Source organism: Puntigrus tetrazona, chromosome 21, assembly GCF_018831695.1.
Source record: "Puntigrus tetrazona isolate hp1 chromosome 21, ASM1883169v1, whole genome shotgun sequence".
In the NCBI taxonomy this organism is placed as follows: Eukaryota; Metazoa; Chordata; class Actinopteri; order Cypriniformes; family Cyprinidae; genus Puntigrus; species Puntigrus tetrazona.
Window position 1 is genome coordinate 2,478,183 of NC_056719.1, and position 23,230 is coordinate 2,501,412.

Sequence of the window (23,230 nt, forward strand, 5' to 3'; positions counted from 1 at the left end):
TAAAAATCAGTAAAAATAAATATCTACATGTATTAAATATTTAAAGCAAACAATTTTTTTAATGACTAATTAAGTGGATAATAAAATCCAATTAAAAGTCAAACCCATTAAAATCCACACAAATCTATCTATATATATGACAAGAAGTTAATCAAACCTCATGAAATCAGCCCAGACTTTCAGGAGAAAATCACCACCCATTCAGCACTCACTCACTTTAACTCAACTCTGCAGCTCATCTGCTTGACATTGATGACTATTGCGATCGTGCTGAATGACTATTAACAAGTATCGATCGGAGTTGGAAATTCAGGGCAATATTAAAGATTCAGACACACTCAAGCCTATTTTTTTCCCCCATTGTTGTGCGTTAAGCCAGACTTTGTTGAATTTTAATGCTGTTTTGTCAGTCAGATCAATAACCGGGATCATCTTCTCACAATTCAAGCGATTCCATTAGAGAAGTTGTTTTGTGCTAGCACAGCACTCTCAGCAGAGCATGGAGACGTCCCAGCTGCGCATTAGCCCTGGCCTGCGGGCAAACTGTTTGCGTATGGATTAAATTTCATATAGCTTTGTGCTAAAACACAACGCTACACACTGTAATACGCTTCATTAAAATGTATGATCTCTGAAAGCGTTCTCACTTGATTAATCATGCCACCTTCATCTTTTAGAAAAACACCATCGTGGCTACATTAATTATAAGAGCAAAAGAGAATGATTAAAAACGTCAAAGCTGGCTGACTCGAGGTATTATGATGAGGTGGACTTTCCCTTTAAGTGCCAATAAAAGAACGAGTGAGCGATGCGAGTGGACATACCAAGGTCTTTCGGGCCAGGGCTGCACAAACAAACCTCTTCACTTCAGTGTAACAAATGATGGCACTGACAAGCGAAAGAACTAGAACATCAGCTACCAAAGCTAAAAAAACCTCATGAATTCTGCATTCATAGTCTGTCTTTGAATCAGAATAACCGAAGAGTTGAAAAGTTCACTTCTTGAAGCTAAACTCTGTCATGCTCTGCGCTCGGCCTTACCAGACTTAATCGTAACAAGGCAAGAGAGTAGTTAGGAATTAAGGCGCTTCAATCATTTTGAAGTATGCAGTGCGCTTATGGAGTGCTACACTCACTGACGACTGAGAAAAATGAAAGTTGCGTCTAAGGGAGATGTGGATGAGTGGGTCAACAACATGGAGCACTTACCAAGAGAGCTGACTTACATAAATAGTTCAAGTAAAAACGAAAAAAAACGATTCAATTTCCTCAGCAGCATTTTTTTTTTACAAACTATTTGACTTCCTTTCCTTGATGGAACACAAAAGATGTTTTGAAAAATGTTTGTGTACCGGTCTTTTTCTATTACACATTATAAGAGCCGCGATTTACAAAAGTAAATCAAATATTTTTAAAAGATAAGAATGTTGCTCAGGATTATCTAGCTGTAAAACCAAAATACAACACAATATTTTGTAGCATAAAAAAACAACAACAAAGCAATAAAGTATGAATATAACCAAATATTGCCCAGCTATAAAATAGAAAAGTAAGTAAAATAAGTACTTTTAAAATATATATATATATATATATATATATATATATATATATATATATATATATATATTCTTTTTTTATCATTATAATATCACAATATTAGTATTTTCGAACTATAAAATCTGAACACAAACCACTATCATCTAGTAATCGAATCAGCATACAACAAACAATTCTGTAAAATCACAATTTAAACCCCAATATTTTTGAATTCTAAAAAAAAAATCTGTATATATCCGTTTTCAAGAAAAAATATAACCAAATTTTTTCTAGCAATAAAATAAAACTACAAACTCAAAATTTGTGCTCTTAGGCGCATTATTCTAAAGAACAAAATTATATTGAATATAAGGTTTCCCAGAAATCTACTTTACACAAACAGAAAATGTTGGCCAATCCCGATCCTGCTGTCCAGTTTTACTTATTAAAAGAAATCTGGACATGCAATCATATTTTACAGGTCCCCTACAGCTTAAAAGTACTGTACAAGACTGCATATGATACGAAACCGCATTAAAAACTGCATTTAAAACTGTTGTTACGTGGGTTGATAAATCATGGTCCTCTTCAGCTATGTGGCGCTATGCTCCACTGACTACTGCCTACTCTGTTTTCCTCCTCGGTACCAGCTGACATCATTTGTGTGTTGACACACTGTCCAGCTGTGTAAAAGTGTGGAGAAGAGGCTTACTCTTTTTGTGTGAGCTCTATCCCCGCTGGCTGAAATATCGATGCATGACGAACCACTGTGCATACTCAGTATCTCATATCACACACATACTTATATATACACACAGATTACTAACAGTCACACGCTGTTATCAACGGCACAGATATCCAAAAACTCAAAGCACAAGTGCCCACTGTTCCAGAGAAATGGACAACTTGGTGTGTGATCATTAAGTGGGTCTCCAACATTACTATATTGTAAAAGTACACACCAACATCACACCAACAGTGGAAATGTATCGTAATGTCCATATTACAGAAAAGTACAGTTCATGGATAGTAAAAATCATGCTGTAAGTAAAGTACATATATGTAGGCATGTTGTGATCATATTGATTACAATGTAAGGAAGATTTAGCAGTTTTGTATATCTTTACACTAAAATCATCCGATAATGTATTTGTTACAAACTACTTCATATCATATATGATATTACATCATATGTGCCAATAAGAAAACTTTACTTAAAGTATTCATCTTACTTTTTTTGCAAGTTTATTTTTACATTTATTAGCTTTGCCATCGTCTACCACTCACTTGAAGTCCTTCACAATTTAATAACTCAGTCAGTTAAATTAAAAAATTAAAACAATAATTGATAAATAAATAATACTGTACTGATAATGTTGTGACAACTCTACGGTGTAAGCAGTAAATATTTATAACTTCATCATTTTTATAACTTTATCATTTAGAACGTTAATATTAATGCAACCCTTACAAACAATTAATTTTGGTTTAAGAATATACTGATTATAATAATACATTTTATACAACACAGAGCAAACCAAGTAATTTAATTGTATATATTTTCTAAAGAAATATTAATGCACTGAATCCCAATAAAGAGAACACATCAGTAATATCATTGCTTTAATATGTATTAATGTAGCTGAGAAGTTATAATACTTGCTCCTTAAGCTGTCAGGAACAATATGTGTTTAAAACAAATGTCTAAGTGAACGCTATCATTATCTAAATGGGCTAAATCCTTTTTACTCACAATATTCTCAAGACAATAAGAGACATCTTAATGTCTTTAATATCTTAAGCTACATACCTAAATGAAAAATCGTTTATTGGATTTTAATCTTTCAGTTCAGCTGTACATTTTTTATATCACAGCATTACAATTACCTACAATCTCGCAGCTTCAACCAACAGCTTACATATTTATATTTATATATATATGTGTGTGTGTGTGTCTGGCCTTGATAGCGGTGTCAGAAAACGACACAGTCCAGATTTGTCCGAGCACATACGCTATCTGCCATGTCACTCTCACATTTACAGAGGCTTGTCATCTCACAACCTTTCATGGTTAGGAGTGCCTTAAAAAGATGTCACAGACTCTGCCGTCGCGGGCTTTACTGAGGCACATTTTCCAAAAGATCAACTCAGTCAGGGTTGCTGACTTTGATCAAACGCATCATTGTGCTCCGAGTGGCCCAAAAAGACGGACCGACCCTGGCAGTCCGGAGGTGATGATGAGTGAGTGTGCTCAGCAGTGAAGGTCAGTGTTCAGCGGTGCTTAGAATCCTCAAGCATGTTATCAGTCTTGCTATGAACCGGAGGAAAGCTAGTGAGAAAAGTGAGGCTTTCCTTCACATGAGATCCAAAAGCCTCTGAATTCTTTAGCACAGGGAGGTGAGGATGGTCAAAACGACATTACGGCGAATCAATATACTCAGACAATGCTGCATAAACCTGAAAATAAACTCCAGCGCAGCTGTTTGCATTTTGAAGAGCGCGTACGTGCAGAGCGAGTCCCAGCCCTGTGTGTGCATCAAAGCCATTTCCAATCTTTTGGTTGCACAGGGGTTGTTTACTACACAGATTTATCACCCTGACCTAACCACGCCAAACACAAAGAATTATCCCCAGTGTACTGGCTCTGTGTTCCTCCTCATCTCCTACGAGGTGTCACGGATCATTATGCCCCACCGTGATAGGTTAACATACTCATATGCGGCAGAGAGGCTAATAGTCCGGGACGTCAGTCAAAGGCAATATGAATGAAAGGTCTTCTCAAAAAGAGAGGTTTCACTGAGTGGTTAAAAGCTATGAACAGGTAGAGCATGTTTTGGGATTTTTTTTTTCTAGGGTTGTCAAAGAGCACTTTGAAAACTGTAATAATGCTGAAAATTCAACTTTGCAACAAAACAATAAACTACTTTTTAAAATATATTACAATAGAAAGCAGTTATTTTGAATTGTAATCCATTTACGCAATATTAGTGTTTTACTGTATTTTTGAGGACATAAATGCGGCACATAATAAGACTTTACAGCAAAAACATTTATAAATCGTATTTTGTAAATTGTAAAAAAAAAATTTACAAACTTTTCACAGGTACTGTAAAGAAAAAAATTATTTTTTTAATATGTTTTACAAAAAAATACTATTCTAGTCTTTCTACTTGCAAGTTAAATTCCGTGTGTTAACCTATTTGGAAAATATACTTACAATTTCGTAATGGGAAATTGTTTCGAAGTATTTTTATTTTTCAGATAATTATGTTTAAGGCTGTTAACACACTTGTGTAACAGCATCAGCACATTTAATCATAAACTTATTGGATGTAAAAACAAGATCTTTTGGAGATGAACTAAATGCAGACACAAAAAAGTGTTCTTCAGTAAATGGTGAAAGAAAAACACTTTATAGGTATGTAATTAATGAATAACCAAGATCTTAGATCTATAGATTTAAGCTTTTCATCTAAATAAAATAATCTACACAAATCGATAAATTGAATCATTACATATTTATGAACATGGCACTAACTGCAAACAAATTTTGAGAGAATTTATCATTTAAAAATGTTCGCTAACATGTTGTTCAAAAGACAGACCTTTGAGGCATTTCTGAAACTTTCACAGGGTATAAGAAACAAAAAAATCTGACTTCTAGAGGAACGAAAAAACATGAAGCCAAAAGGATGCTGTCTTTCTCTTTCCTCTGCGGCCTTTAAAGCTGGCTGCTCTGCTTTCCTCGGACCGCTCTAGCATTTATCTGTATAGCAGTCAGTCATTGTCCGTCATCCGCTTGCCTCCCAAGAACTGTCTACGTTGCTGGATCTTTCTGAAAGATGCAGGAAAAGCAGCAGCGTGTCCATTTCTTCTGCTTCTTTCAAAAAGAATTGCCACCGTTTTTTTTTCTCAAAAGAAGCAGAAGAAACAGACAAGCTACAGGCTTGATTTGGACTATTTTTGGTTTGAGGCTATGCAAACAGCATCATCTGTAAACATACTGAGTGTTCTGTTGCTCAGCGGAGCAGACCAATGTTACAGCTGCACAGCTAAAAAAAAGCAACATTATATATTTTAGCTTAGTTATGAGTCTGTACTAAATGTGATGAAATTGGGTGTAACATTACAAAGCAAATAATTAAATAAATGAATGAATAATACATAACATTTAAAAAAAATATTATTTATATGTATTACCATATAATCAAAAAAATTGTATATATACACCAAAACAGCCAGCCAGTAAATTAAGTTATGCGTGTGTATACATATATATATATATATACAATTTCATTTTGTTTACATAATACATGTGTGAATACTGTGTATGTTCATTATGTACGTATTAATACATAATGAACATGCATTCAATATTTAAGAAAAATGTTTTATATAGAAAATAAAGATTATACATATAGAAATATAAATACATGTAAATATTTTCACAATATATACTGTAAGTGTATATGTGTGTGTGTGTGTGTGTGTGTGTATGTATAGGTATATGTCATGTAACACGTAATTTAAACTTATTTTGGAATGCGATAAACCTCAATTAATCATTTGACATCACTAGTATTTCACACAATGTATTACATTATCAAAACCATTATTACATTAAATTACATTATTAAATGTAGAAGCAGAATAATTATACCATAATAGCTGAACTTTTTTCATTAAGAGCATAAATAATAATAATATTAATAATAAAACTTACACAATTACTGTTAATATTTCATAAAATAAGTCATAAAATAATTTATAAAATATATATACCCCCAACCTAATTAAGAAACTACATTTATATAACTCTTCCTGCACACCACTCACGTCTCACACCAGAGTACAGCAAAGAACACAAGTTCAAAGGGAATAACCAATCCTCTTATCGGGGCTCTGCAGATCAAATCTACTAAATGTCACAGGTCACAGGTCAAGGGCTGATCTAGTGGTGGACAGGTGGAACTGCCATGGGACTTAACCTCTGAAGTTACACCGAGTTTGCAGTGGAATAGAAGCAGAGGGCAGAGCAAACACAAAGAAGTCATGCTGTAATCCCTATATCGGTATGTTATTCTTCTTTTCGCTATAGTCCCAAACACATGTGCTGCCAAATCTCGTGTGTACAGTGTATAAGCGACTGCATTGGGATGCTAAAACTGTCTCTAATTCCCTCATAAACCTAATCCCAGCTGCACTAATCCATATTGTTAGAAAACATGCAACTGTGCATGATACACTGAAAACAACAAAAACAGAGAAAACGGTTCATTTTCTCTCTCCGTTTCATTCATTTCTTTCATATCTGTGCGTAAAACCTGTGAGCAAACGTTTCATGCAGAAATAGGCCTATTACATCCTTTGACACACTTCTGAACAGCTCGTAAATGATTTCAATAGTTTAGTATTAGCATGTTGCTAAGCTAACCACGGAGCACTCTAACAAGCATGAAATTACCTAGGACAAACCTAGGACAAAAAGATTTTTTGTAAACATTATTGCAGTTGCCCGTCCCTATTGAATGAAATGTCAGTTTTCATACCTCATCTGCCATCCTGGATTTATTTTTTTCACTGACATACTCGTACATGAAATGATTTCTTATAATTTGGTTAAAGTGAGATGTCTCAATAAGAATCACTATTAAGATGCCCACTTGATGGATCAGTCCAGCTATTTTCTGCAGAAGGCAAGTTGTGTGAAATAAAAGACTAGTTTGGATGTGTTATGCTAATTACTGCGAGCATGAGCTCCCTCGTCTATAATAACCCAAATTCATCAACATGAGAACAAAGCTAAGGCCAAATAATGTGCATAAGCACCTGTTTACATGACTTTGCATAAGAACTGTTTCTGAGAACACTTGTGCTCCATTATTAGTGAATGAGACCCATTGACGTTTGCTTTTTCACAGCTGTATATTTTGTGCAGGCTTTTTATTTAAATCAGCGCACTCTAATAAACAGCAGCATTCGTTATGCCTGCACCCAACTAAGACTGAAAGACAAAATATAGAGAGAGAGAGGGGGAGAGAGATGTAAAATATTCCAAGCGTTTGTTAACGTTGTATTGAATGTTTATTTTATTAGTAGTGTGTGAGCATCAGTATTACTGTATTTTCTGGTGGTTATAGCTCCCAACTCGTTCTGACTTAAAATGTTTGTCAGGCAAACAAAACCGAAACAATATATTCCAGGGGTCATAAATCATAGAGAATTTTGACTATGTAATTCAGTAGTACTGTAGCACCACCATAGTAACCGCATGTTAAAAAAGACGACCAGTAAAACGAAAGTGGCCGCGGATTAAGTATGCTTTAAGTGAAACTTGTGAATCACCACGGCAACGGTTCGTGGACACGCCAGATAATGTCAGAGTTTGTTGTTGTTTGTTGGAAAACCCTTTCACACTGCTCAGACATTTCAAGACCCAACGAACGCCGATTAAGCATGTTCAGTCAGGTGAAAACAAACTCCAAACAAGCGCCAGCCATTTTGAGCAAGTTAGTCACGCCTTAGCACCACCCTAGTTACCACCCAAACTACCCCAGCAACACTAGGCTAATGCCCTAGCAACCACACAGAACACCTCGTCAATCAGCTTTTCAGAGGGATAATTTATTAGCAAACACACAATCAGATTTCCAGCACCCTAGTAACCACTTTTGCATGATTTCAGTGCCTTTCCAACTGAGAAATAAAAAGATTAAAATTAGCGGTTTTTGACCACCATCTTTGGTCTTTCTGATTAAAGACCATCTGATTAAAATTCCCACATTATCATGTGAAGGCCATAATTAAATTTGGGTAGAGCTGTCGTCACAGGGGGCACTTTCATACAGAGTTCGGAAAGGTCAAGCAGAAGAGTCAAATGGCAGGACACTTCCTCGTCCTCCGCACGGCCCCCGTGGAGAGAGTCACAGCGGTCAGTCAGCTGCGTCTTTCCTATGAAGAGGAACAATTGTCTCTGACTGATGGGCAGCATCTAAACACACTGCAGCACATCCTAGTCTGCTGTGTCCAGTCAACAGGCTCATTTGACAAAGCCCCTTCATCTCTCATTCTGAAAGGAAGTGAGTCATTAGTTGGGATCTCCCCAGACACTGACAACCCTGTCAGGCTCGTCGTCGTGTCTGCTCATGGATGCAGTGAATAAAGCTTGTTTACAGAGCTAAATGTCAGGGAAAGTGGATGATGAGCGATATATTCAATCTACAAAACTTCCATTACAGTGACTTCTGTAGACCTGCCAGAACCACACAGGTCATGCTTCTTAACCTTAGGTTCATGAAACCATGTACTCATATTAAATTTATGCTTTTATTATTATTTAATGAAATATACATTGGGGATATATTGTAAACACTCAATATATTTTTTAAATATAATATTATATATATATGTTAATATACATATTGTAACATCTTTTATGCTTACTAAAAACAGTAATAACATACTTTTTTTTTTATATTTTTTTAAATGTCAACATATTATCGTGATGCAAAGTTGAATTTTCAGCAATCAATTCTTCAGTTTTTAGTCTTGTACGATCCTTCAGAAATAAAAAAACATATATTATTATTAATGTTGTAGTGTTGTAATGATACTTTTTCATGATTATTTAATGAATAGAAAGTTCATGTGTTCAAGTTCAATTCTACAGCATGATCTAGACTGACTTTTTTTTTTTTTTTACAGCATCTACTGCCAGGCAGCTGTCTTTGGTTTTGGACACAGCTATTACATCAGCAGAGGATGTATGGAGTAGTACGAAACCTTTAGAAATGTCATTATTTCATATATATATCTCAATCAACAAATAAACAATACTACAGGCAAAAGCAAATATTGCCTATATCCCAAAAAGACACATGTCTTAAATATATAAACATTCACAGTCTCTCAAAAGTATCAAAATCTTAGGAAAAATAAGTTTTCATAGTAACTTAAGCTTAAGATTATGTTTCTTATCAAGCTTTGAAGTAAATGTTATCTCTATAAAATGTTTGAACTGAAAGGTCTCCATCTAATCCTCCAAAAAAAACAAAAAAACAGACTCCTGTTATGCCTTTTTGAGATGCGTAAAACCTCCTTAAAAGTCAGCAATTAATAATAACAATAAAAATGATGTTTATCTAAGAACAGGGATTTTAGACAAAATCGAATTTGCTTTTCAACACAGAGGAGGCAGAGTGCCAAAGCATCGTATCTTTTTCTTGGCCCGCTGTTATGTATAAGATTTATGTACAGTAGGATTACAAAACCAGAAAGTGAGAATAAATCCTTTGCAAGGCTATCCAAATATCACCTCCATTCCTCTCCTGATCCAAACTCCCGGCTTTATCGAAAATATGAAGCAGAAATCCAAGGCCGCATCCCAAAAAAAACATCACTCAAGATATATTCCATATCATACATCTGAGAATGACACAGAGGCCATCAGTTGGTTAAAACAAATTATTGCAGAAGTCAAAAGGAAATTGCTTTATAAAAAATAGTATGGTATTGGTAGACATGGTACCGTAATAACATTTTCGTAAGGGTTTGACGAGGAGATGATGAATCATATAAGTCATCTAACATAAAGGTTACAGGATCAACTCCACATAGGAGTGTTTAAAGACGTTGATAGTTTCTGACACCACTTTCCTGTTAAATCACAATTGACTCAGGCACTTAACCTGACTTCACTTCAGCAGGACTGATTGGCTCGGCAGAGAGTATATTCAGCCTCGCTTTAAAAGTGTCTGATAAATGGCAAGTACGATCACTAGTCAAGGTTTGGTCAATAAAATTTAATAAAATAAATGGAATCGTGGGAATTTTAGGTAACAGTTTATTTTAGGGTATTGTAACTAGTTGTTTATTAGCATACATATTACTAGAATATTAGCCATTTATTAATAGTGATTAAGCACATATTAATGCCTTATTCTACATGACCTTATCCTACACCCCTAATCCTACCAATACCTAAACTTGACTACCGCACTAACTATTAATATAGTAAAACAGTTAGTTATAGTCTTAGTTAACTGTGGATAAGTGTTCCCCATTATAAAGTGTTCCCAATTTTTATAGTGACCAATGTTAAACAAATAAAAATGATCTTATTTTAGACTTCTAAAAAGCTGCAATACTTTATCCATTATATTATCCATCTGGACATTCACTACACAAACTGCATGCTGGGATACTTTTTAAACATTACTGAGAAACTCTAGTTTCTTAACTGCTGTTCCTCTGCTATTGAGTTTATGTCATCCTCAATAAATGAATGAATCCTTAATAAAATACCATTAAATGAATATAAAAAATAAACTGTACATTGCATGCATTCCTTTTTTGGTTTGATATTTAAAGAAGAAAAATAAGTAACCAACGAGTAACCATTTAAATTATAAATGAAATTATGTTTTTTCCCTTCATTTTTAAGACATTTTTTTTCTTTATTTTTCAAGTCATTTAAAAAAGAGAGTTGTTTAAAAAAAGCATTAAATTACAATGTACCATTACATGGACCATTTATTGTATTGTAAAGTAATTAAATAAATACAAATAAATCATGTAATTTTTCATAAGATAGGTTTAGTATAGATGAAATTTGTAGCCACAAACTGTATTCGTCAATGAAAACAATTTCATGCGTGTAACCATTTTTAAGATCACAAAAAACTAAATTTTGTCAAGTGTGTACTCTGGTCTGGTGTAGTACATGACCAAAGAATTGTCTGCTCTTCTCCATCCAGATAAATATTAGAAACTGTATAATAGAGAGGGTAAAAAGACAGGAAGGATTTGGGCAGCGTCACAGCTGAAGCAGAGAATGGAAACCCAGCCATCCATATATCACAATGCCCAGTTCAATCTACCAAGAAAGGATTGGGAGATTGTAAACAAGCGGAAGGGTGAAAGAGAAATAAAGTAATGCATATGAAAAAAAGCCAGTTTTATCCACTTGATTTCAAGAGCCAATCGTGAACTCAAGTGCTGTTTTACACAACCAAGACTTACGAGAGAAGAAATTCACTTTGCTGTTGAAATGTTTGCTGAATTTCATGAGCTGCAATGACGAAGCTGAAAGATTAGCAGAGGGAGAGCGAGTGAGTGAAAGATGCGGGCTTGAAAAAAGCGGGGAGATAAAGCTGAGCTGCCTGCCGTTCCCTGGCCATCCATATTCAGAGTGGCAGCGTAGTGGCAACACAAACAAACAGGCCAGATAAATCAATACAGTAACAAGTTCAAGCATTCAGAACAGAACTGCTTTAATACACAATCAAGGGACCGCGATCAATCATCTCTCAGACGCAGACCACCTATGACAACAACACGCAGGTCTTGTATCTAACAACCTGCCATGTTGGTTATATATTAATCGAGTGTGGCGAGGATAGAATAACGACGTCCTTTACAAAGTCAGACAAAGTTTTTTTGTGTCTATGTAATCATCTTCAAAAAAAAAAAAAAAAAAAAGCATCAATAAGACAGAAAAACAATACATCTGTACTGCATCCGTGGATGACAGCGGCTGTGTACACAAGCCTGGCGCATCCCCTTGGGTTCTGACTTTTTTGCAACTCAGGCTGAGAGAAAGAGGCAACATTTTGACACTTTCTGAGCACAGTATGATAGCACATTGCTTTAACTACAACAAAATCCCTTTAAGCAAGTCAGTCCAATCCATCCACTGGCTAGGTGGCAGAAATAAGGTAAAAGAAGAAATCTCCTGAACTGTCTGCCAAGCTGATGTTTCTGTAACATATAGTGGCATTCATAAGGCTAAAATTACAAATACAGGATTTAAAATCTAATTTAAACCTGGCGATAATTCAATCTGGATTGGGAAATGTAAATATTTAGAATAAAATTAGTGACAACACTCTTAAAAATTCAAAAGTGGGTTTATGCAGTGATGCTAAGAATCATTTATGGTTCGCCAAATAACTTTTCAGTAAGCAGTTCTTAAAAGGACCATTGATTTTCTTTATTTTCTTCAAAGAACATTTCAATGATCTAAAGAACCTCTCTCCACCATAAAAAACATTTTGTGCGATTCAAAGATTCCATAAAGGTTCATCATTGTGCCACTGATCCCAAGAGTGAATGATCAAGTTAAACTCTAGAAGATGCCCACGCAGCTTAATGCTTTTGCCATTAAAGAAAAGTAGGACAAACCGAAGACATTTTTACATTACAATTGTTTAAAGAATATCACGTTACTTCAAAACAATATTAATATGCTGGTGTTTTTGAAAGCCGGTGCTTTTGAATGTTAGCATCACACATATCCAGCTTGATTTCTATGGGTTTTCATAGACGCTAAGTTTGTTCAGTAGCTTGTGCTGACATGTACTCAAGAGGTGAGGAGCTCCGGTTTTAATCCTGTGTAAATACCGTTTGACAAAACCATTCAAATCTGCATAACAGAAAGTTGAAAATACAAACAAATGCCTTTTTATAGCAGTTTGTAGGTTTAGGGTTGGATTTGGTGTAGGGCAGGGGTGTCAAACATATGGCTCGCGTGCCAAATATGGCCCACAAAGGTGTCCATTCTGACCCGCAGGACAATTTGAAAATAGTATAAATAATAAATAATACATTATCTTAAAACGTAAGTAACGTGCAGTGGCAACAATATAACATTTTTTACTTTGCTTATTCATATATGATGACATATTGTAACAAAAAACAAACAAAATCGTGGGTGTTTTTCAGTGGTTGATTCTTTTTTGTAACTTATATCATACGGTTAATATGAATGCAATTGTGAGGATTTCAAATGCGGTAAAAAGATAATCGGTCAACACAAGGGGACATTTTCTCCGATCCTGTCCTAAACCTAAAATGAGTTTGACAAGCTCTCATTAGGCTAAAAAGCATCAACCTGACATATTTTTTTCTAAATCGGTCCTGCTAGTAAACTGTACACACGTGTTCTAGAATAAGAAAGACCGGCGCGAATACGTGGCATGTGTTGTCCTTAGACTGTCTCTGAATATCACCACATGAAAGCACAAGCTAATGTGACAGTGGCAAGGAAAAGCTTCCAAAATGTTAAGAACAGTTCACCCAAAAATGAAAATCATTATTTATTCATCCTCATGTCAAGGCTTAAACGTTAGTGTATGTGTATGAATAAACCAACAGGCTCTTGTGGCAATTAGTGAGCAGTTGATGTTGTGGAAAATTGGTGACAGTTTTTGTATAAATCAGATTGAACAAATTCAGACAATGCTGTTTGTAAAAAACAGTTTTCTCGTGAGGCTGGGTTGGAATCAATAATTAACTGAATTAACTGAGAGTTTTATAAAATCTTTACAATAATCATTTTTTCCCCCACTGCTAGATGCCAATCTAAATAGTAAAATAGACTATATTGGCCAACAGATAACATTGCATAACAGAAATCTTATGACGGTATGAAATTCAGTCAACTACTGTAATAAAATTCTGATAGCAAAAATACCCTTACGGATATTTTGGGCCAAATTCTCTTTGAAATTAACCTTGCAAAGGTGTTGGTCAAATACTTTGCTAATTTGATTATGATTTTCATTACCAGCCAGAGTCTAGCATTCTAAGCCCCCTTGCTAAATTCCACACATTTCCCAGAAAAATACCACAGAAAATATGAGAAAAGTCAGCAAATTCAATCTGACCCCACAAGGGCTCTCTCCGTGTGCAGATATTATAACTACATCATCTGATCTTTAACAAAAGAGATGCTACACATGATTTATCTGCTTACGCACGTCACACATGCTTCCAGACGGTTTAGCTCCCCAGGCAGACACACCTAGATAAAGCGACATGCAATTAAATGGCCAATCTGATATATAAAGGCTCAGATGTGCAGGCTTTCAGTTAGGCCTGAAGGCTTTGAGCTGATCAATATTGCACAGGTGTTGAATCAGTGGGGTATCTGTGCTAATAATACATATCAAAAACCTCTGCTTTAACCTCCTGCGGTACCCACAGAGAGCGTCTCCACTGGTTTATATTATGTTGTCTGCTCAAATGGGGTGCAACTGCTGTAGATGTGTTTCCATATGAGCTCCCTTTTTTTGGCTTCATATATATTTTATGTGCAGCAGAGACTAGTGAGGGTATGTGAGATTTCTTTTTGAAAATATGTGAGGAACCTCTCCATCTTCGCCATTCTGACTTCAGCTACTGTATCTCCCACATACGTGCACATGATTTAAGGGCACTGTGGTCGCTTCGATATTAAATTCCCTGTGTTTGGAAATGCTGAAGATCTAGAGATCTGGGGAGTATCTGTCCACACTTCACTCGTGGCTGTGCTGTCTATCGTTGAAGTTGAAAGCAACTTCAAGCATTTCGTAAAAGTGGCTCTTTCAAAGCTCACCAGACTTAAGAGAGTTATTAGTTTCATTTCAGCTTCATTACAGTATCAACTTCAGACTAAGATGTTTCTCCTAAAATGAGGTGAAATAATAATAAATACAAATGAGGCAATTGTTGACACAAAGTGCTAAGATCAACTTGATTTTATAAATAATCAATAAATTTTTTTCAATCAATAAATAATAATAGCAATAATAAGCCCTTAGTTAAAAAAATATACTATATTGTTATTGTTGTTTTGATATTAAGTTGATGCAGTCACTAGTTAAAATATTTTTTTTAAATATTATTTATTTTAACTAATAAGTAATTACTATTAATAACAACAGCCTATTATTATTATTATTATTATTATTACTGACCCATTAGTTATATATTTAATTAATTATTTATTTTTATCTAATGAGTAATATAATATATTAATAATATATTATTATTAATACTAATGATACTAGCTAATATTGATACTGATCTATTAATACTTTAAACATATAATGAATGAATGTATGAATAATAAGTAGGCTAATTTATTATTATTAAATACAATGCATAATTCAGTTATTTAGTTAAAACATATAAACATAGCCTAATATTATTATTATGACTGTATAATTAAAGTATTCATTTCAAATAATGAGTCATATATTATTAATACTAACAATGATTTAGTAATACTTTAAATGAATGAACGAATGAATGAATGAATGTCTACAGTAAAGCACCTACAATGGATGTTATTCAAGATATGGGGAGGGTTTAAAAGCCTGAATGCAAAGCTTTTATTTTTGTTAAAGCACTTTCGTTAATATTTCATGCAGAACCCATTATTATTTGACCTGTAAAGTTGTCTCAAATCATCCAATTTTATGTAGGACAGCTTTTCTAGGTGGATGAGCTTCTGCTTATGCGCTACCATCACAATTCCTGCGGGTGGAGTTTACTCCATGTAAACAGTTCTTCTGTAAATATAGTTAGAGATGCATCACCCACATTCCTGGTGTCTTTGCTCATATTGTATGAAAGTTACCAGGCTTATCAGAAGCGCACCGTCATGACCAATTCAAATACACTGCTTGAAATATGCCTTAACTATAACGATAACCTTAAAAAAAAAAGAAATACTATTCTAGTGACAGACATCTCATTTGTGATTTTTCTGCCAGCAACAAATATTGGAGCAGAAATACAATTATGAGATACACAGAAGTGAGAAGTGAGAGTAAAGAGAATGAGAGTGAGAATTTGTCAAATCTGTCTCATCTGAAGCATCAGTGAGCAGAGGCTAATGGACGTCACACTCCATTACATTTGAGTGGAAGCCACTGTAGACACATGCAAGCAGATTCATTAAGCCCCCGGAGGAGATCAATATGTCAGATCCTTCAAATAGCCACCTTTTGTGTCAAGCTAACGTTCCAGGTTAACTTTATCTCCTTACAGCTCAATAAGGGTTAACCTGCAATGCAAAGACACGTCACAGATGGGCCAAAGGGCTAGAACTGAGGAAGCAGAATTCAAATTTGCACTCAGTTTTATAGTGGGTGAAAATCTCATTAAAAAAGTAAAGTATACAATATCATGATTACGATTCAAGATCATTTGTATTACAACATTTAAAAAAAAATATTGCTGTAATGACAAATCTGAATTTTCAGAATCCATTATGCATTTGATAAATTAGAAAAATTCTGATGTACTAATTCAGTGCTCAGGAAACATTTCTAAGTAATATCCTCAATGCATTGTCAATTCTCAAACAGTTGAGACTAATATTGTATTATCTATCATCAATCTAGATGAATAGACCCACAAGGTACCGGATGTCTATATAACGTAAGATTGTTGTTGGACATGACGTCAGAAAGACATTGCATTTCAGTTGAAAATGAAAACCCGCTTGAAGTCTGTATTTGACATCAGTATTTGATGTTGACTTAACTTTGGATTGTGTTTACACAACCTAAAAACAATGAATATCAGAGTCAGCTGACATCTGTATTGGACATTGGCATTAGATGTTGAATTTACATTGGATTTTGGTCACCTGAAATCGCAACTAAAATATAACTAAATATCAACACCATATGATGTTACGTGCCTGCTGTGGAAAGTTTAAAAAGTTTATTTGGAATAGATTTATCACTAGAATAAAACTATCAATTTCTTAAATAATTAATTAATTTAAAATAATCTTACTGATGCCAGAAGTTTTAATGGAAGCTATTTAAATTAAGATACCACAGCTTCTATGTTCAAATGCTCAAAGCAAACATTTGTCAAAATAGATGGTTTACAGAAGTAAAATCTGAAGTTTTTTATTTAAATCATCATATATATATTCACTGTGAGTTCACTGTGAGACAGCAAGTGTACTCATCTTGTGTATGCTGTGACTGACACATAGACACGCACACACAAACAAGACTGTCATTGTGACAAATATAGCTTTTTTGTAACAGAATAATGCAAGTACACTTTTCACAGCCAGTAAATAAACATAAACAAATAAATGTGAAATGAACTGAACCGAACTGAAGACCATGTCAGCTTAAGTTTCTCAGCTCATCTAGGTGTGGCAAAAAGTAAATTTTAGGCCATGATCTTCTGTCAAAAGCTGCGAATGATTGGTCACTGGAAGCAAATTTTATTTATGGCGAATGAGTTTCAAAGCCTTAGCCAACAAAAGGTTTTTTTTTTTTTTTACATTGCAAAAGAACACCAAGCACAATGCCATTACAAAACCACATTTGCTGAAAGACTTAAAAAATAATTTATATTCAGTGGTGTGCAGGAGCCATTCGGAGCAAGCTATGCACATTTAAATAAGCTAGGCCTATTTTCCTTGGTATTCCTCACCACGCTTCCTGCTTCTGTCACTTGACATATTCTCTCTAATTCCTATTCCTCTTTTATAAGTGAGAGAGTGAGTGAGTGAGGTTGTTCAACAAAGCTTGGGCACCTCACGTTCACTCACGTACTTCAAGACTTCTGGGTAAAAATCCCTGCTGAAGTTAACAGCATTTGATCTGTCTGCTTCTGTTGGCACAATTTGCCAAGAAGGTATTTCCATTGCTCCTATAAGGCGTTTCAAACAACATATTTTCAATCAAATATTTAGTTAGAATGGAGTGATGAAATCCCACATCAAAGCAGCTAGTAGTCACTTTTCATGTGCACTCACGATTGGGATTTTTTTTCCCAATGGGAAGCGGAGAATGGTAAACAAGAACCGGCACTGGTTTTAAAATAAACAAACCCTGACTCCAGGAACAATTTTCTATTACAGTAGTTAAATGTAAGTGCCGTAGTGAGCCCGAGCCTTCATAAGCACTTGAAGTTGCATCCCTTTTGGCCACCAGTCTGCAATGGCAGTTAGCCAAAACTCACAAATGGAGGAAAGAATATGTTTGCAACAGAGCACCGACAGGGTTATTTATTACATGTTCCACATAGAGCACGGTGAGCATAAAAGTCATACAGATACACAGTGCCCCCTGACAGAATCTCCAATATGCTCTTAATTAAGCTCCAGAGGATTGGAGCAGGAAATATAACTTTTCAAACACAAAAGTAGAGTCATTTGTGCACTATTACTAGCGTATTCAGTTTCAGTCAAACATTTGGACAAAATACGCTAACAGATGTTTGTGATCTTTTGTGTAAAATCAGTACAGTATGTATATTTCATATCTTTACAGGTGGAGCTGGGGAAGGTGGGGGGTTTCAGTAGAACAAAATGCAAAATGCTCAAGTGGATGCTAACCATCAATTTAAACTCATTTGCTGTGTATGCAACATGAACCAATAAACTTCTGCCAAGTCGTTAAATGCTGCGAATATCATCAGTTACATTAATACCCTGTGGCATCTAGAGTTTTAAAACGAACCTATACATATATCAGGGGTGTTCATAGCACAAAAAATATTAGTGCAGCGATTAAAACAATGCCCTAGTACAAAATATGACAGTGTATAAGTCATATGAGAGGAGGTAATGCCTCCACTGGTTTATGATTAGATATGACTATATGATTATGTTTAGCTGTGATTGATTCATACAAGTAATCTTTCCTGTGCACATTCAACACTGGCACATTAGTCTAAATTAGCAATAAAAAGGCTAACTTAAAAGAGTAAACAAACAACCCACACACTTAGATCTAACCAGCTTATGTCATGTCAAAATAAATCTTAAAATAGCATGGAGACGTGATCTGTGGGAGTAGGGGGTTTGTTTTAAAATTTAAAATAATTGTCCATGTCTGCGACAAATATTTACCAATCTATGATGACTGATGAAAAAATGTTACAGTTTCTTCATATTCTTCATATAAAAGCTTTGTCTGGTCATAACCTGGTCAAAATATCTTGTTTAAACACGCCCCCACTTTTCTATGTCACAGAGTGGGAGAACACTGATTCGTTGTAAAAGTGAAACTACTTTGCTTGTGCTTCCAAAAAAGGACGTAAATAGAAGTGGTCAACTTGTATTCAAAGCACTGTTCCAGTTCAACAGTTCATGATTCCTAAAACCTTCACCGGAACTCTGCATCATGCAGCGTAACATTTCTATCAAACGTTTCCGCAATCGCTATGCACTTGCATTACCATTCAAAAATGTGTGGTTGTTGTGGTCACCAAGGCTGCATTTGCTTATTTATTTGATCAAAAATACCGTAAAATAGTAACACTGTGAAATATTATTATAACTGCTCCCTATTTAAATAATGGTTAAAATATCATTTATTCCCATGTCGGAAAAGCTGAATTGTCAGCATCCATTACTCCAGTGATACTTGTCAAGGTTTCATTAGGGACTACAAAGTTTTAAAGAACAGGACTTATTTGAAATCGAAATCATTCATGACATTATATAGGTCTTTACTGTCATGTTTTTACAAATTTATTTCGTCCTTGCTGGATAAAACCATCAGTTTCTTTCATTTAAAAAGAATTAACCCCAAATGATTAAACAGTATTTATAGCAGCCAATTCTATAAAAAAGTTATTTTCTAGTATAAAGTTAGTATTTTCTATAATATAGGAATTATAATATTATTCAATTATTATTATTTGTAACATTCAATAACTTAACTTCTTTGGTAAATAATAAAAATAATTTAACCTTTGAAACACTTGAAAACAAGTTGCTTTGGTTCTATATGTGAGGTACCAACATGATTCTTGAGCAGCTGTCGTGGTCATACATATCAATGTGAAGGATATTAATGCATGTGCACATACACACACACAACACACACACACACACACACACACACACACACATATATATATATATATATATATATATATATATATATATAAATACAGAGCCTAGAAGCATTCTGTCTGAGACAGACCTGAGGAATGGTGGCAACTGGGGCTGAGTGTTGACAGGAGAATATGTGTATTCATAGAAATGAACAAACGCCTAGGAAGATATGAAAAGTTGCAGTCAACTTAAGCTTTCCATGCACATGCTGTTTTCAGAGTTAGACTGACAAATGTCACTGTTTGATAAATACTGGATGCACAATGTAATAAGACATCATGTTTTCTTACTTGTTTACTCCCCATCAACCAAGGAAGCTTTTACTTTTACTTGAATAACTCACAGAAATACATTTTGGAAGAATTGTACGAGAACATTCCCGCACTGCTAAATCAGTCCTGGGGGAATTGAGAGGCAATCTGAAAGTAGACAATTGACTGCTTTTGCGTTCTTGTAATAATATCTCAGCTTATCCCAAACAAACATACATACACAGTTGAATAAAGTGACTCAGTTAGGAAGGCGTAAAAATAGCTTTTGTGTCCTTGTCAGAATCAGTGAATCAATTCTTGCACGACGCTCTGAACCAGATGAAATTAGATGTCTATTTCCTCTGTTTATCGTGAAGCGGAATGGGGGCGAGTGGATGAGCCTGTGTGATCAGGGAAGGTCCGTCATATCATTAGAGAGGCCACAACAAAAGAAGGAGTCTCATCCATTCTCTTGCTACAAATCATCCCAAGGCCCTGAGCTACTAACAACTGCTAATTAGCTCATAATTCCTATCTTTTCTGGGGCTAGACTCATGAGTCCTGTGACGTTAGCGTTGGACCTCGCTGCAGGGCACTTCAACAAAGCATAACCACAGATGTTCGCTTTCAAGCAGATAAATGTGCAGAACAGAAGCGCACAGGTGATGAATGAGAAGGCCACCCTGAAAAGTAGCGTACTCTCTAATGTCGCTTTTGTCAAGCAAATGAGTCCCGACCAGAGAAGGTCAACTGTATAGTAAAATCGGTTTATGAAATTACAGAGAATCCCCAAAGGTTCTGTTAGGTAATGAAAAATTGAAAATTGAAACAAGAGTCTGTGACTTTACAATTCAAGACATTACGACGTTTAAATGTCAACAATACATCAACATCTGCAAAATAAGGGAAAGGGCAAAATTATATTTGATTGCTTTCAGAGCCTTGTATCTAGTAGGCTATCTGTCATACTTCTTACTTCGGTAAATACTTCTCAGGATAAGTCGATTTTTAAAAAGTCACATAAGTATGGGCGTATGTTTCTACCTGTAAAAAGAAATCACATTCTTAAATAAATTATACTCTAGGATAAAAAAGTGAATATGAAGAAATAAAGTTGCAACTGGGGGAAATAAAGCTGGTATAAAGAAAGGTATAGTCACAATATAGAGAAATAGCTCCAACTGTAATTGTGAGATAATAAAGTATCATTGCAAGATATGAAGTTGCAAAAAAAACATAAGATGATGTTTATGAGAGTAATATAGTAATTATAGTTTCGTGAATGCAATAAAGAAAACACATTTGATTCAGAATCGTCAATGACAACATGCCCATGTGACATATAGTCTCTCTTTCAGATTCGGTTTTTATCTGTACTCTGGCATTGAGTTATCCTCTAATATTTACAAAGATAACCATCAACAATCCAAAGGGTTTGTTTTATACTTATCTGCGAATCCGAATGGGTACAAAGAGCAATAAAACTGTCATTGAGCAGAAGACCTCTGAAATCCAGAAGATTTCTGACCTCTGCAAATGAGAAGAGGTGGAGAAAATAGATGTTGTCTGCCGAAGCATCAAATTTGCTACGCTGAGCTTCTGCCGTGCTTTGATATTGCCTTGACCAACTCTTTCTTTTAACTTGCCGTTCACTGGATTGATTTCTGTAGCATGAGTAATAGATTAGTATTATAAGTGTGTACAACTGAAACTCTGCAGCTTTCATTCCATTCCTTCAGTTCGAGGCCATCTATATGCTACACTAAAAGCAGATTTAAAATGACATATTTTAAATGACTCATATTGCACTACACAGATTTTTACCCAATCAGATGCTTTCTAGAATGACAGTGTCCCGCCCCCAAAACCATAATATTTATCTGTTGAGCACAATATACAACTAATCCCAGACAACATATGCCAATTACAAGATCATTCTCTTCCTAATTAGCTGACAGCGCTCCTCAAACAAATGATTACACAAAGCAATAAGAGACTATTCATGACAATATGTCAACAAAAGCACAGTGGAAAGACTCTGCTTTTGTTTTTGCACTGAATTACAAAGAACTGAGAAAAAAGCACATCCACATGACACTGAGTCTTTTAGTGTGTACTTGGCTTTGTTACTTCCCAACACTGTTAAGAGGTAAAATATTCACCTTAGCTTGGTGGTTGTGAACTGTAATTTTTATTTGTTGCTTTGTGTTCTGTATTTCATCTCCCTGAGATGCTAAGAACAGAAATTATCATAAAAGCACACTTAAAACTGCTATTTTTCTTTGCAGACAGCCCCACTGACCCGACTACTCATCACAGAAATCCAAGTGAGATATGAAATTATTTGAAAAAATTGCCCAAAGGCCCTCTTTTTAGCAACAGCAAGACATTAACATGACAAACAAGCAGTCCAAAAAGTTCAGAACAGCCACAAGAGGCTCCTTACAAACAAAATAAACAAAAGAATTTGATAATTTGCCTCCTTGGCTACTAATGGATCTGAATCAGACCTGTTAAGAAATTCATCTTTAAATTCATTGGTGGGCTCTATTGGAATTGTGCCATTTCTTTTAAAACATGCAAATTTCATCATGACAAATGACTCGAGTGCAATTGGCTAGCGAGGGCAGACATGGACATATGCCTTCTGAATCGTTTCTGTCTTGTCTCTACTGTACCTCCACCATCTGTATATCATCATGGCAAAGCTGTTGCTAGATGATGTGGGCGTCAGCCATATTTTTTAACATATGCTGGATTTATTCTACAGATTTTTTTTCCCCGGCTAATCTTTGTA

At 35.1% G+C, this 23,230-nt stretch overlaps 1 protein-coding gene across 1 annotated transcript in view; it reads right to left on the reverse strand.

The window, feature by feature from the left end:
- Positions 1 to 23,230, reverse strand: part of mmp17a (matrix metallopeptidase 17a) — a 61,751-nt gene that overhangs the window by 30,339 nt on the left and 8,182 nt on the right. The window lies entirely within an intron of this gene.